Genomic DNA, 13,931 nt, shown 5'->3' with positions numbered 1-13,931 from the left:
AAAAGCTGTTACTGTTTTCAAAAAAGTTACTTATGGTATTTACCTAAAATCTGGGTGCAATTTGAAAATGGATGCAATAAGAAAATCATAGAAAATCAAAATAATTTTCTCATAGTGATATGAGAAAAACTCTGAATTTTTCTTTTCTGGGAACAGAAAATTCTTTCTGTAGAGTAAAAATAAGTTGTATTTCTGGGCACCACTGAAAAGAGTCTGGATCCATGAAACAGCAAAAAGCTTTGGGGAAATTATAGAATTCAAAACTCTTCTTTTTCTAGAAGCCATCCTTCAATATGGCCACTCTTCACATATGCTTACAAATACTGTCAGCAGGGATAAAATTATTGGTTGCTGATGGGAGCTTTTAAAATCAACTACTTAATGTGACTAACAAATGTTGAAAAACTGTTTATTCAAGCACCTCTTTTCCTTTCCTCCTCAGCCTCTTTTTCTCCTCCGTGCCACAAATAAAGAAAACACATTACTTCCAAAATTCCCACATGTCCGAGACAAGCATTATTGTCTGTGTTGTAATAAATGTGTGTATATAAACACAAGCTTCTGCACACATGTGTAGAAGCAGACATTTTTGTGTGTGTCAAATATCAATGTCTGAAAAGATTGATCAAATATTTAACACTTCAAAGACCAGCTGCATGTGTTAGCACTTTGTTGGAATGTGCTGATTATGAAGTGGCGTGTGATGAAAGCAAGAAAGGTGCTACTTACACACTTACTTATATTTCCGAGGCTAGGTTGTAGAAAACAGTTTTATGGTCTCAGTCATTCTAAAGAGCCAATGCTTATGTCCTTCAATAAAAGCTGCTTATCCCTGTGGAAAAGAGCCGTGCATTTCAGTTACATATGAGAAGGAAGGTTTTGTTTTGTCTGTTTGCTCTCTTCTTCATGGAGGAAAGAATTCACTTTGGGAGGAACTGATTATCTATAAGAACATATAAATGAAGGGCAAAAGTACAGTTTTATAAATAGAAAATTTGGGACACAGATTTTCCAGAGTATTCATTACTATCTGCAGGTACTCTTTACAGAGAGATTTTGCATAGCCAGTCCTGCAACCTATTCACACGTTGAACAAAGAAATTACAAAGTAAATTTCAGGTATTTTTTATTTAGTTGTAGGATATCAGGACAAGCATATCCTCCCTGTGAAGCTAGAAATGGGTTCTACTTATTTTATTTGCTCCTTATCAAATATATGATTTCATTTGATTCACTCTGGGTTTTTTACCCAGTGGAATCCCAGTGGAGCACTGCTGTTAACTGACATGATTGCCCATAATATCTCAATTATACCTGTTATATCTTATCATGTCAAAGACTTCTAGCAGAGTCTTTAATTTGTGAATCATTGAAAAAATAGTCCTTAACAGCACCTTGAAGTGTTGAGCTGTTACAGAAGGAGTAGTCTTTATCCTTAGATGACAAGACAGAGTAATAAAGGTCAAAATCTTTTATAGAGGAATAAAAGTTGTTCTTTTTGCCATTGGATGAAAGACTCCAAATGAAAAATTAAAATTAAAAAAGGGATGAGGCTTCATAACAAGGAAATACCAGTACAATTTAAAAAAGAAAACAAGACAGAGGTAATAATTATTTTAGAAAGCTGGGTGAAAAGCTATTACAATGTATTACCTTCAGCAATGTCCAATAACTGTAGAATTAATTTAACCACTTTGTAAATATAATCAAAGGACATGCCTAGGAGAATGAAAAGTGAGAATAAGAGGGCTTCCCAAACCACCAATATACCCTAACCACTAGTCTGAATAGTTCATCATTAACTCTTGCATGACACTGAGAATAAGTGTGGTGAATGGTCACAAAATGTTCAGTAACTATTTTGCCTATTAAATTTGGTTGATTTAAAAATTTATCATTAGATTTTGTTCTATTTTCTTTTTCTTTTGTATTAGTTTGCAGATTGTTTTGATTTTTTTAAATTTTTCAATCACAGAAAAGTCACTTTCTACTTGTTTTAACTACATTCTATTGAGCTCAATTCTTCATTTCCAAGTATCAAAAGAAAATATTTTTTGAAAAAAGCTTTTAAAATTTCTAATGCACCAAAAAAACCTTTCTGAAATAAATCACATATTCATTGACAATGATGAAATATCAAAAGCCATGGAAGTATGACAGAGTTCAAGTGATCTTAAATTGAATGTTCTGTCAAGGTTTGCTGCAAGCCTCTAAAGCAAACCTCTAATAAATCAGCAAGATAAGAGCTGAAAGTACTTTCTAGAAAGGCAGAACAGAAAGTAAATAATAAGCTTAAAACAATAAAAGTAAATTGCCTGTTTTCAGGTAAGGAAACTATCCAATATGTTTTATGCAAAAGCATAGAAAAAACATCTATAATTACTGTTGAAGTTTATAGATATATTTGTACTCTGTCCTTAAATATTTTCCTTCAAATATGTGAGCTAATCCAAAGAAGTAGAAATTAGTAATTTGACTGAATATAATTAAGTCCCTTCAATTTTATAGTAGCCACAGAAGACTCCAAAACCTCTCTGGAAATATGTGTCAGTGCTCAGTAACTCTCATGCTGAAAGAGTGTCTCCTGATGTTCAAGCAGAACCTCCTGTTTCAGTTTGAACCCATTGCTTCTTGCCTTGTCACTGGGCACCACTGAAAAGAGCCTAGATCCATCTTCTTCACTTCCTCCCATCAGGGACTTGGATCCACTGATGAGATCTACCCTGAGCCTTCTCTTCTCCGGGCTAAATGGTCCCCAGCTCTCACAGCCTCTCTTCATTTAGCAGGTGCTTCAGGCCCTTCACCATCTCAGTGGCCTTTTTCTGGACTCCAGTATGGCCATGTGTCTCTTGTTTTGGGGAGCTCAGAACTGAGCACAGCCCTCCAGGTGCTTACTAGGGCTGAATAGAGGGGAAGGATTACCCCACTTGACCTCTTGTTAATGCAGGCGTTGCTCAGTGCACCATTTGGCACCTTTGCAGCAAGAGCACACTGCTAGCCTGTGTTCAACTTTGTGTTCACTAGAATCTCCCCATTGTTTCCTAAAAAGCTGCTTTCCAGCTGATCTGTCCCCAGCATATATTGATGCATAGAGTTTTTCCTCCATAAGAGCAGGACTTGGCTTCCCATGCACAATAACTTCATGAGGTTCCTGCCAGCCCATTTCTCCAGCCTGCCTCTGGAGGGTAGCAGGACCCTCTAGTGTATCACCCATTAATCATAGTTTTTTGTCTTCAGGAAACTTGATCAGGTTACATTCAGACCACTAATGAAGGCCTTTTGAATGGGATTGGCCCCAGTGTTTAACTCTGAGGTATGCTGATGGTTACTGGCCTCCAACTAGACTTCATATTACTGATCCTTACCCTCTGGATGCGGCCATTCAGACAGTTTTTAATACACCTCACTTGTTTGCTCATACAGCCCATCCTTTATCAGTTTCTCTATAAAAATATTATGAAATGCAGTCCTGAAAGCTTTACTGAAATCAAGGTAATCAATATTCTCTGCTCCCCCTCATCTACCAATCCAATTTACTTATTGTATGTTACCAGGTTGGTCAAGCACAACTCTTTTTGGATCCATGCTGACTACTATCATCTTTTTCTCCTTCACTGGCATGGTAATGTTTTGCAAGATTAGCTACATCACTTTCACAGTGACTGAGGTGAGGCTGATTGATCTGTATTTCCCATGGGTCTTTCTCCTTGCCCTTCTTGAAGATATAAAAGATAAGGCTTTTACATTCCTCCAGGTTGTGGTTAACCTTGGCTGGCCACCAGGTGCCTACTAAGCCAGTCTAACACTCCCCTTTCTCAGCTAAACAGGAAAGAGAAAGTGTAATGAAAGACTCCTGGATCAAGATAAGGATAGGGAGAGATCACTCACCAATTGCTGTAAAGGGCAAAACAGGCTAATCTTGGGGGATATTAATTTATTGCCATTTGAAAGTTAGACTAGGATAATGAGAAGGAAAGATGAATCTTAAAACATCTTGACATTCTGGAGTCAGTTGCACTCCTGGCTTCTCTACCTCTTATCCCTAAGTGGGACAGGAGGATGAGGAATGTGTACTGTGGTCAGTTCATCCTTGTCTCTGCTGCTCCTTCCTCTTCACACTCTACACTTGCTGTCTGGCATTGGATCTTTTGGACGCAGAGGAAGCTTCTGGCACAGAAGCCATCTCTGTAGCTCCCCCACCCTCCACTAAAAGAGCCTTGGACACAAACCCAATATACCCAGTTCTCAGGCACGTCTCACACTTGAACGATCTTTCAAAGATGGCCAAGAGCAGCCTCAGAATGCATCAGCCAACTCCCTGTCAAGCCCTCTTAATCCTACTACTATCTCCTGTGTTTTGCTGAAGGCTGACTGGATTGATGCCTTCTAACATAAGCCTTTTCAGTTCAAGTGCTTGTGTTCCATACTGTTTTACTCCTTCTGACTTAATGGATAATATGAAGAATTCACTTTTTTAGGAGACTGATCTGTATTTTAGTCCCTCTGTTGCAGATGTATTGCTGTATCAGCAACAGAATGTGGTCTATGTATGTAAATATGTAGAAATAAAAGGCAAATGGAACTTGGGAGAGAAAAGGGAGACTGAAAACAAATTAGTGCAAAAGTGATAGATATTGATTTGATAATGTAAGTCCCTTGCTGAAACCAGTCTAAAACCTCTGTGACTGTGAGGTTTTCTTAACTTTAGACAACATGGTAACCATTAAGCAGTGTACTTGTTGAACACTTCATCTTTAAGGCATGTTCCTAGAATTTTGAATTATGTTGTTTGTCAGGTTGATCAGGAGAGAGAATGTAAAACCATTCAAAATATTGTCATTTAATGCAGTTAATGTACTTGTGATCATCTCTGAATCACTTGGCAAATTAATTCAGTCTGCCCAGAATGATCTTTGGGCATCCAGATCTATGAAAATGAAAAAAACCACCAAAGACAAAGCCAAACAAACCAAAAACCCCAAAATCCCCCAAAGCACTAAAGCCAAACCAACCAATGAACAGAAAAAAAAAAAAAAAACAAAAAAACATGAGAAAACACACAAAGTTCTTTTCAATAGTGTGGTGAATATTTTAGCCTGGTTCCTAAACAAGTAAATAATACTAATGCTGAAATATTGAACAGAAGAAGACAGCTAAACTGCAAATCAGCTATAATTCTACACTACATTAAAAATACCTGTAACATTTAGGTAGCTGAAACTAATAGGTACTTTATTTTTTTTTCTGTATTTCCATCAAAATGTTATGTACCAGTCTTTTTTTTGTCTCAGTCTGAAAAAGTCAGGATTCTGGAGGTGTAACTCTGCCCATATGATCTCTCTCCACAAATTTCATAAATGCATGACTGAAGTGGTATAGGCAAGATTTCAATCAACAGCATCTAAGTTGAAAGTTATGGCTAATGTTTTGTAGCAAATTATACTGATATATAAATTTACTAAACCATTGAAGACTTAAAAAATAAACTTTTTATTTTTCTTTTCATTAAAAATTAGCATTTTCCTAACATATCAGCAACAAATCTTCAGCAATTTAAGAATGCAGAAGTGCTCTACATATTTTCTATGACAGAGAAACTATTGCAAATTAAAAACCCAATTCCACAGTATTACTTACTATACTAAATCTGTTAGCAACATCAATTATTTGTTATCACATTGATAAGCATTGATTTTGCACCAGATATTTGAGAGACACTTCTTTATGTATTCTTTGTCCAAAATGGTTATTTGCACATTTCTAAGGTTGAAAGGTCATGTTCAAATTGAGTTAATGAATTTGCTTTTTTACTTGAAAAGTAAAGGATTTTGCTATTGATCTTTAAAGAGCAATATTTTAGAGAAAACACACAAAGTTCTTTTCAATAGACTGAAGTGGTATAGGCAAGATTTCAATCAACAGCATCTAAGTTGAAAGTTATGGCTAATGTTTTGTAGCAAATTATACTGATATATAAACTTATTAAACCATTGAAGACTTAAAAAATAAACTTTTTATTTTTCTTTTCATTAAAAATTAGCATTTTCCTAACATATCAGCAACAAATCTTCAGCAATTTAAGAATGCAGAAGTGCTCTACATATTTTCTATGACAGAGAAACTATTGCAAATTAAAAACCCAATTCCACAGTATTACTTACTATACTAAATCTGTTAGCAACATCAATTATTTATTATCACATTGATAAGCATTGATTTTGCACCAGATATTTGAGAGACACTTCTTTATGTATTCTTTGTCCAAAATGGTTATTTGCACATTTCTAAGGTTGAAAGGTCATGTTCAAATTGAGTTAATGAATTTGCTTTTTTACTTGAAAAGTAAAGGATTTTGCTATTGATCTTTAAAGAGCAATATTTTATATCTAGTTATTTGGTATATTTATGGAGGTATATATTCTCATTTTTGTCACTCATAAGAAAGTCAGTTAATTGATAGTATTTCTCTATCTTGAACAAATCTGAATATCTAACAGTCAAGAAAACCAGTAACTGAACAGTAATTTCACTACACACATGGTGAACATGGTCAGTGTGTACTATCCTTCTTCTTTAGGGGGTTGGTTTGGTTTTTGTTGTGGGGTTTCCTTTTTGTTTTGTTTATTATTTGTTTGTTTTCATTTTTAAAATATCATGCATCACTATCTATATCCATTGCTTGTCTACATCCAAGCCATTATTTTTATTAAAAATTTAAAGCTACAATATTGCACAGAGTCACACAATATGAAGAGCTCATATCACAAGATATTGCATTTCTCCAACTGATACCAAGCTCAGTAAAGTATATTTTGTGACAGTGAAGCTCTAGAAAATTGCTCCCATTTCTTCGAATATATGGAGCAATTAAGGTGTTAATATAATAATATTTCACTTAACTTTATTTTCATTGTTCATACTTAAAATCTGTGACACATTTTATGTGAGAATTAGTTGGATCCTTCCTCCATACAATGGTTGACATGTTACATGGTTCTTTAAGAAGCAAAAGGTATTTTAAGACCCTATTCATATCCAGTTACTGCATTAATTGATTTCTTTTCAATTATCAATTACATTAACTAATGATAAGATAATTTTTTGTCCTTCTTACACATTTTTTTACAGCTGATAAGTCAGTTTTTGGGGATATTCAAAATACTATTATAAAGTAGGATTACATCAAAAATGTTTTTCCTAGATACTTCTTAACTATTGATTCATTCAGAACTCTGCTTGAAGCATCCTATTTAGGTGTAATTCCATATTAATCACTATCTTAAATTTAAGTCTGTCAACTTGCTCTTAATTTTGTTTATATGGTTCTTTTTCAAATCACTAAATAGAGCAGATTTCAATTACTGTGTCAAGGATTATCACAGGTGTATCTTTAGTATATCTGTACTTAATACCGCCAATCTAGTCTGTATATGCAATGTAAGCTTTGATCAAATTAATTTTGTTCCAGTATTTTGTTATCCAAATAATTGTGACAATTTATACTTTTTTCCCCCCCAAACTTTTGTATTTTCTTTCATGTACTTAAATTGGAAATAAACAAAAATGCCTCCTCTTCTACCATATGGGATCAGGATGTATATTTTACACCAACGAAATGGCAGCAGTATGAAATTATTCTGATTGCTATTAGAACTACATACTTATGGTTATCTTGTTTATTCTTAATAGAACTTTTATGTTACTTTTTCTGAACACACATTTATGAATGAATATGATTTAATGGATAGATAGGTGAATCCAAATCACAACTTTTTTTGTGTTCTTATGGGGAAGACTGCTAAACCCACCAAAAATTATTTTAAAAATATGCAGGGGTGGTTAAGTAAATCTGTGGAAACATTTTAACTTGTACCTCCACCGCTGAGAAGGGAAGGAATAAACCTGTAATTTTACTTACCTAAATTTTTTGTAAACAGCTTGAGGACCTTCCACAGATAGCCAACTGCAACAGCTTGTAGACCTTCTGCAAGAAATAAACTATCCAGAATGCTGTAAAGGAAGTCATGTTGTAGGGGTTTTTTTAAGCTATTTGCCTCTATTTCTGCTTTATTTATAAGGTTTATATAAGTAAATTACTTGTCTGGAATGCTACTCTTGGAGCACACTGATTATCCATGGGAAGAAACCTACCAAGGCATTTTGCTTTTGTAGAAAACATTTGAGCTTTAACTCAGGGGATGAGATCTGCAATGTTAAAAAGTTTTGCTTTCTGAAAGAAGAATCAATCTAATTTGAGAATAGTGACAAACAAGCTGAACGAAATTAAGTGCTTTGGAAATTACCTGGTCAAACACTGACTTGGAATAAATAGGCATACCCAGAGTAGCTGTGGTTTTGTAAGTGGAGGTAAGCTTCCTTCTTTAAGACATAAAAATCACGGTGGAAATAAAAGAAAATAGGAAAAAAAAAAACAAAAAAAAACAAACAAACTGGTGGAAATAAAAGAAAAAAGAAAAAAAAAACCACTCTAAACCAGCTCAAAATTATCCTCCTTGGTGAACTATTCCATGGCACATCTCAGATGTTGTACTGAGTTGACCCAGACTGGATGCCAGGAACCCAGCAAAACCTCTCTTTCACTCCCCTCCCCAGCTGGACAGGGAAGAAAAAAATATAACAAATGGTTCATGGCTTGAGAAAATTACCAGGGCAAATGTCATCATGGACAAGGCAGGGTCAAATTATGAGATATTAATTGAATTTATTACTAAAAAATCAGAACAGGATAATGAGAAGCAAAATTAGACCATATAAAAAGAGCCATTCCCCTCACCTGCCCCTCCCTTCACAGCTTCCCCCAGTGGCACAGGAGGACAGGTAATTTGGTTTATGGTCAGTTCATCACATGTTGTTTCTGTCACTGCCAGGGAGAGGAGTCCTTCCCTTGCTCCAACATGGGGTTCCTCCTGTGGGAGACAGTTCTCCATGAACTTCTCCAATGTGAGTCCATCCCATGGGCTACAGTTCTCCACAAACTGCTGCAATGTGAGACAGAGTTTAGCAGGTGCAGCCCTTCAAGGACAGGCTGTTCCAGTCTGGGTGTCCCATGGAGTCACAAGTCCTGTCAGGACACATGATCCAGTGTGGGCTCCTCTCTTCACAGGTCTGCAGGTCCCTTCCAGGAGCCTGCTCTAGCCCAGGCCTCCCATAGGGTCACAGCCTCCTCTAAGGCATCCATCTGGTCTGGAATGGATCTCATCTGTGGGCTGGATCTATGTATCCCTGTGATCCTCCATGGGCTGCAGGGGCACAGCTGCCTCACCATGGTCTGCACCAGGGGCTACAGGGGAATCTCAGCTCCTGTGCCTGGAGCACCTCCTGCCCCTCTTTCTGCACTGACCTGGGTTTGTACAGAGTTGTTCCTCTTACATATTCTCACCCTGGACTTCTCTGGATGCAATTACATTTGCACAATAACTTTCTTTTTTCTTTCTTAAATATGTTATCACATAGTCATTGCCACCATTTTTATTTGGCTCAGTCTTGGCCAGATATGGGTGAAGCTTCTCAAAGCAGCCATGCCTGTAGCCCCTGCTGACAAAAGTGTCCATGCAGACCCCATATAAAGGATGCTGCATTCACAAGATCACAGAATCCCCAAATAAGCTGAGTTGGAAGGGGCCCACACAGATCATCAAGTCCAACTTCTGGCCCTGCATGACACCATCCACAAGAATTACAGCATGTGCCTGAGAGAATTGTCCAAACATTTCTTGACCTCTGTCAGACTGGTGCTGTGACCTGGGAGCCAGTTCCAGTACCCAACAATGCTGTTGCAAACATTTTCCTGTAAAATCTTACTTGTTACATCTTTATGTCCTCAGCTACTACAAGCTCATTACTATTAGTGAGACAATACTTAATTTTTTTGGGGTGGGTAAAGGGCTGTAAATATGTCACTTTTCACAGGAAAATCAACTTTTTAAGAATCAAAATACTACATTTCAATTACTTAAGGAAGTAATTTAATACTATTAATTTATTTCAAAATTTATGTGTATACCCTCAGCTGCCAAAATACCCCAAGAAATAATTTTTTGTAAGCAAGATACCTGTCTAATGGTTAATATCTGATTGCAATAAAACACTACAACCAAATCCAAGCATTTAGAGTCTGAGAATCAGTGTTAGTAATATAATGAAAAACATTCCAGGAACTTAGCCTACAGACTTTCCTGTCAATTTTCAATCTTTAATGAGAATCTTAACCATTTTTAAGTAAGAGAGGTTAATGAGGTGGGAAGGGCATTTTTTGGAACCTTTCAGACTGAAAAGTACACCAACATTAAAAAGTGTTACTGTAATTTTACACTAAGATATTCAATCTTTTCTCAACTAGTCTCACATTTTTTTTAAAGGAATCACATGGAAATCAATGCTCAAAGATCAGTTTTCCACCATATACTTACATCCCCTTTCCCTCCTTCCATCTTGTTTTCATACTACAATGATTGACTCCATAACGAGGAAATTTCATCTATTTTACTCGGGATCTAAAGGACTGAAAATTTAAACCTAAATGTAAAGAAAATATTGCTCTTGCCATAGTTACTCACTCTTCCGGATTTTGCTGAAAAATATTTAATGTAGGAAATAGCAACAGAAATCATAGATAAAATTAAATAAATCAGCTTCTCTTCCTTTAGATAAAATCTAATTTTATGTTCAAAATTGTAAACATTTTTATAGTGTCCATAAACATTTCAGTTATTTGAAATGCAACATATATATGTGAAATCAACAGTAAAAATAATAATGCTATGTGAAAACACACTTTAAAATATAAACTGTCATGGAATTCCAGTGTAAACTTAAAGCACTCTACATCCTTAGCTGAAGATCTTTAGCCTAATACTTTAACCTAATACTTTCCCAGTATTAAACCTCAGCTCTTTCAGTTTGTGTTCAGGATGCTTGATTAGTAGAACTCACTTGAAATCCTAAGAGTTAGGCTTGCAAGATTGCTATTTAGTATTCTATTTAAACATAGAGGACAATAATTTAATCTGCTTAGAATGGGAAAATATTTGTAAAAATAGACAATGAATATTTTTTTTTAATAGGTGAATTTTCCCTGTGTTGTATCTTGGTTGATGAAAAATCAGTCAGATTGCCAGAGTATGTTAGCAGTCACACACCATGGGGTTTTTTTCCCTAAGTGCATTGTGCCTTTATTTACTTCTGCAGAGCATTAGTACAGCACAGAGTCACTGTTGTTGCAGATTTTCTCAAAGACTCTCAAGGCAGTGGTGCACCATCCTTGTTATAACAGATGGTCTTTATCCGTAGCTGCGCACTTTGTGGAGCTGGTACCACAGTGGAGGGTTTGCCCTGAGCATGTCCTTACAAGACTTCGATGGCCTACCTGTCAGCCATTCACCACGAGTTTAATGGGCATAAAGAAAAGGCTTAAGGCATTCATGTTGTTCATCATATCTGCCAGCTGTCCACAGCAACAGTGCTGTAGTATTGAGCACTTGATACTGATGTAAGATAGCAGTATCCTAGACTGACAATATATTCAAAGATTAAACTTATTAAATATCTCAAATCCCACTTTTTTGTTTTTATCAAAAAGTTTAATTTAACATTTTAAAATGCAAATACATATAAATATACCTATACTTACATATTTTAAGATTACAATATTATTTACAGTAATATTAGATATTCCACACATGTTATTTCAAATATCCATTTCCAGCAATAGTAAAAGGTAGTTAACACTATGCTTTTGACACAGGGAATACAAGATGACATTGAAAAATATATTGAACCTAATTTTCGTACTTGTCTACATTGCCACATTTAAAGGTATATGTTAGCAATGTTCCATTTTTCTCAGAATGACTCTGATTAAAAGATTTGTGTTTTTAAAATTCCAGTTCAAAAGTGAAATTAGAATTCAGATTTTCTTATTCTTCTACTTCAGTTGTTAAGCAGTTGTGTGAGCAATTAACATGTTCAGCCACATGTTAATACCATACTGCTTAATTGCCTATTTCTGATTGATTTGGGTACCTTGAAGGTTTAAAATCCCAGTAGAGTTGGAAGGGTATTCCCATTCTAATGATTGATTTAACAAATGGGTGAAATGATTTCTGACTGTGGATTAGTGTGCTGCATCAGGGAGTGTGCAGAGTGTAAGGTTTTTTTCAGACCGCACTAAGAAAAACTGGGCAGTAAATAATGAAGTAGAATTGGAAGCTTGAATAAAAATATAGATAGTGAGTAAATCACATGCTATCAATTGCTGAGAGTCCCATTGTTTCCCAGCATCAGACAGAATCCAAATTAATTCCCATTGTACACTCTACATACGCCATCCATGGGAAGGTTCTTTGTCTCTCCTGTGCTGTGATCTTGTGTAACAAACCAAACCATGTGTCTTCTACTGACAGGTAGGAATCCTCTCACTTTCATGTTATCCACTAGAGTGCAGTGCTGTCCATCCACTCTGGGGTTGGTGCTTAGTTACAAAAGGAAAAAAACCTTACAACAGAATTAAAGTGGTAGGATAAAAAAGAAGCATTTATTTAATGGAAGTTTTCACATGCACAAAATATGGTATTGCACATGCACAAAATCAAATTAATACAATTTTTATAAGGTTAATTAATTATTATATCTAGCAGGTAGATCCAAGAGGAGATTCAGTTGCCCCCTTGGGTCTGCCCCTTGGAATAGTTCCAGGGGCTTCTTTGCCTTATTTCTTGTTATGTCCTCTCAGATTCTGGTTGCAAAACAAACCATCCTTAGTAGAGGTTCTCTTCTTGAAAATCAGACTAAACAGAATTTCAGGAATGTGTTAGAAAGGAACTAGATAAACTATGAAAAAGGGTATGAAAAGTACTGGAAGTTATATTACTAAATATTAAGAATCTATAAAGCTACAAATATGAAAAAGTCTTTAAATCTTTAAGCATCAGGGTACTCCAGCATGTTCCAGAGGAGCATACATGGACATAAATATGAGTTACCCAGGCTAACATATGAGCTTCTCAATATCAGATCAGATTGTAGAAAAAATTTCACCGCCCAAGGTTTATAAAGCATTGGAACAGAGTGACTGGGGAGTAGTTGAGTTACCATCCCTGGAGATATTTAAAAGGCTTGTAGATGTGACTACAGGGACATGGTTCAGTGGTGGATTTGGCAGTGTTAGATACTGGATGGACTCAGTGGTTTTAAAGGCCTTTTATAGCCTAAGTTGTTCTGTGATTAAATATTCCCTCTCAGGTCCTACATAAATGCTCATAGCTTATCACATTTGCTTTTTTACTCTTAAAACATTTCTTTGATATTCAGATCTGGTAATATGGCTACAGAAAAAAAGCCAAACCTCTCAACATGTATTTATCTAAGGGAATGTGGACAAAGAAGACAAAACCATAGTTGTACATAAAGAATAAAACATACATACAGAACATTTTTTTCTATGCTTATAGAAAAGAGGAGAAACAACCATGAGGAAAAAATACTATTAAATTATTAAGCATTAATATTACCAACATTTTTTAAATATAAATTTACATTAGTTTTTAAACCAATGCAAATAATTGCAATATTAAAGATAAGCAGGAGCAATACAACATTACAATTAAATGCTAATTCAAATATGACTGTAATCCCTTGTTTTAAGCAAAGCCTTTTTTAAAAAAAAAAGAAACATGCAACAAGGAATAAAAAACAATCTTAATTTTTCATGGTTGCTGCAGTTTAATTTCTCAACAATAACATCATTGTTTGAAAAAATTAATTTATAAGATTGAAAGGATGAAACAATTTTTCCTCAGCCTATCAAATTGGAAATAAGAAAAACATTAAAGAATTTTTCAATAAAATCTAGTCATTGATATTCAGAGAGGACACATAAAAGGGCAAAAAGCACATTTTTAAAAGTATATTTT

Source organism: Passer montanus, unplaced genomic scaffold (assembly GCF_014805655.1).
Source record: "Passer montanus isolate IOZ18808 unplaced genomic scaffold, ASM1480565v1 scaffold13, whole genome shotgun sequence".
NCBI lineage: Eukaryota > Metazoa > Chordata > Aves > Passeriformes > Passeridae > Passer > Passer montanus.
This window is presented reverse-complemented; position numbering follows the sequence as displayed.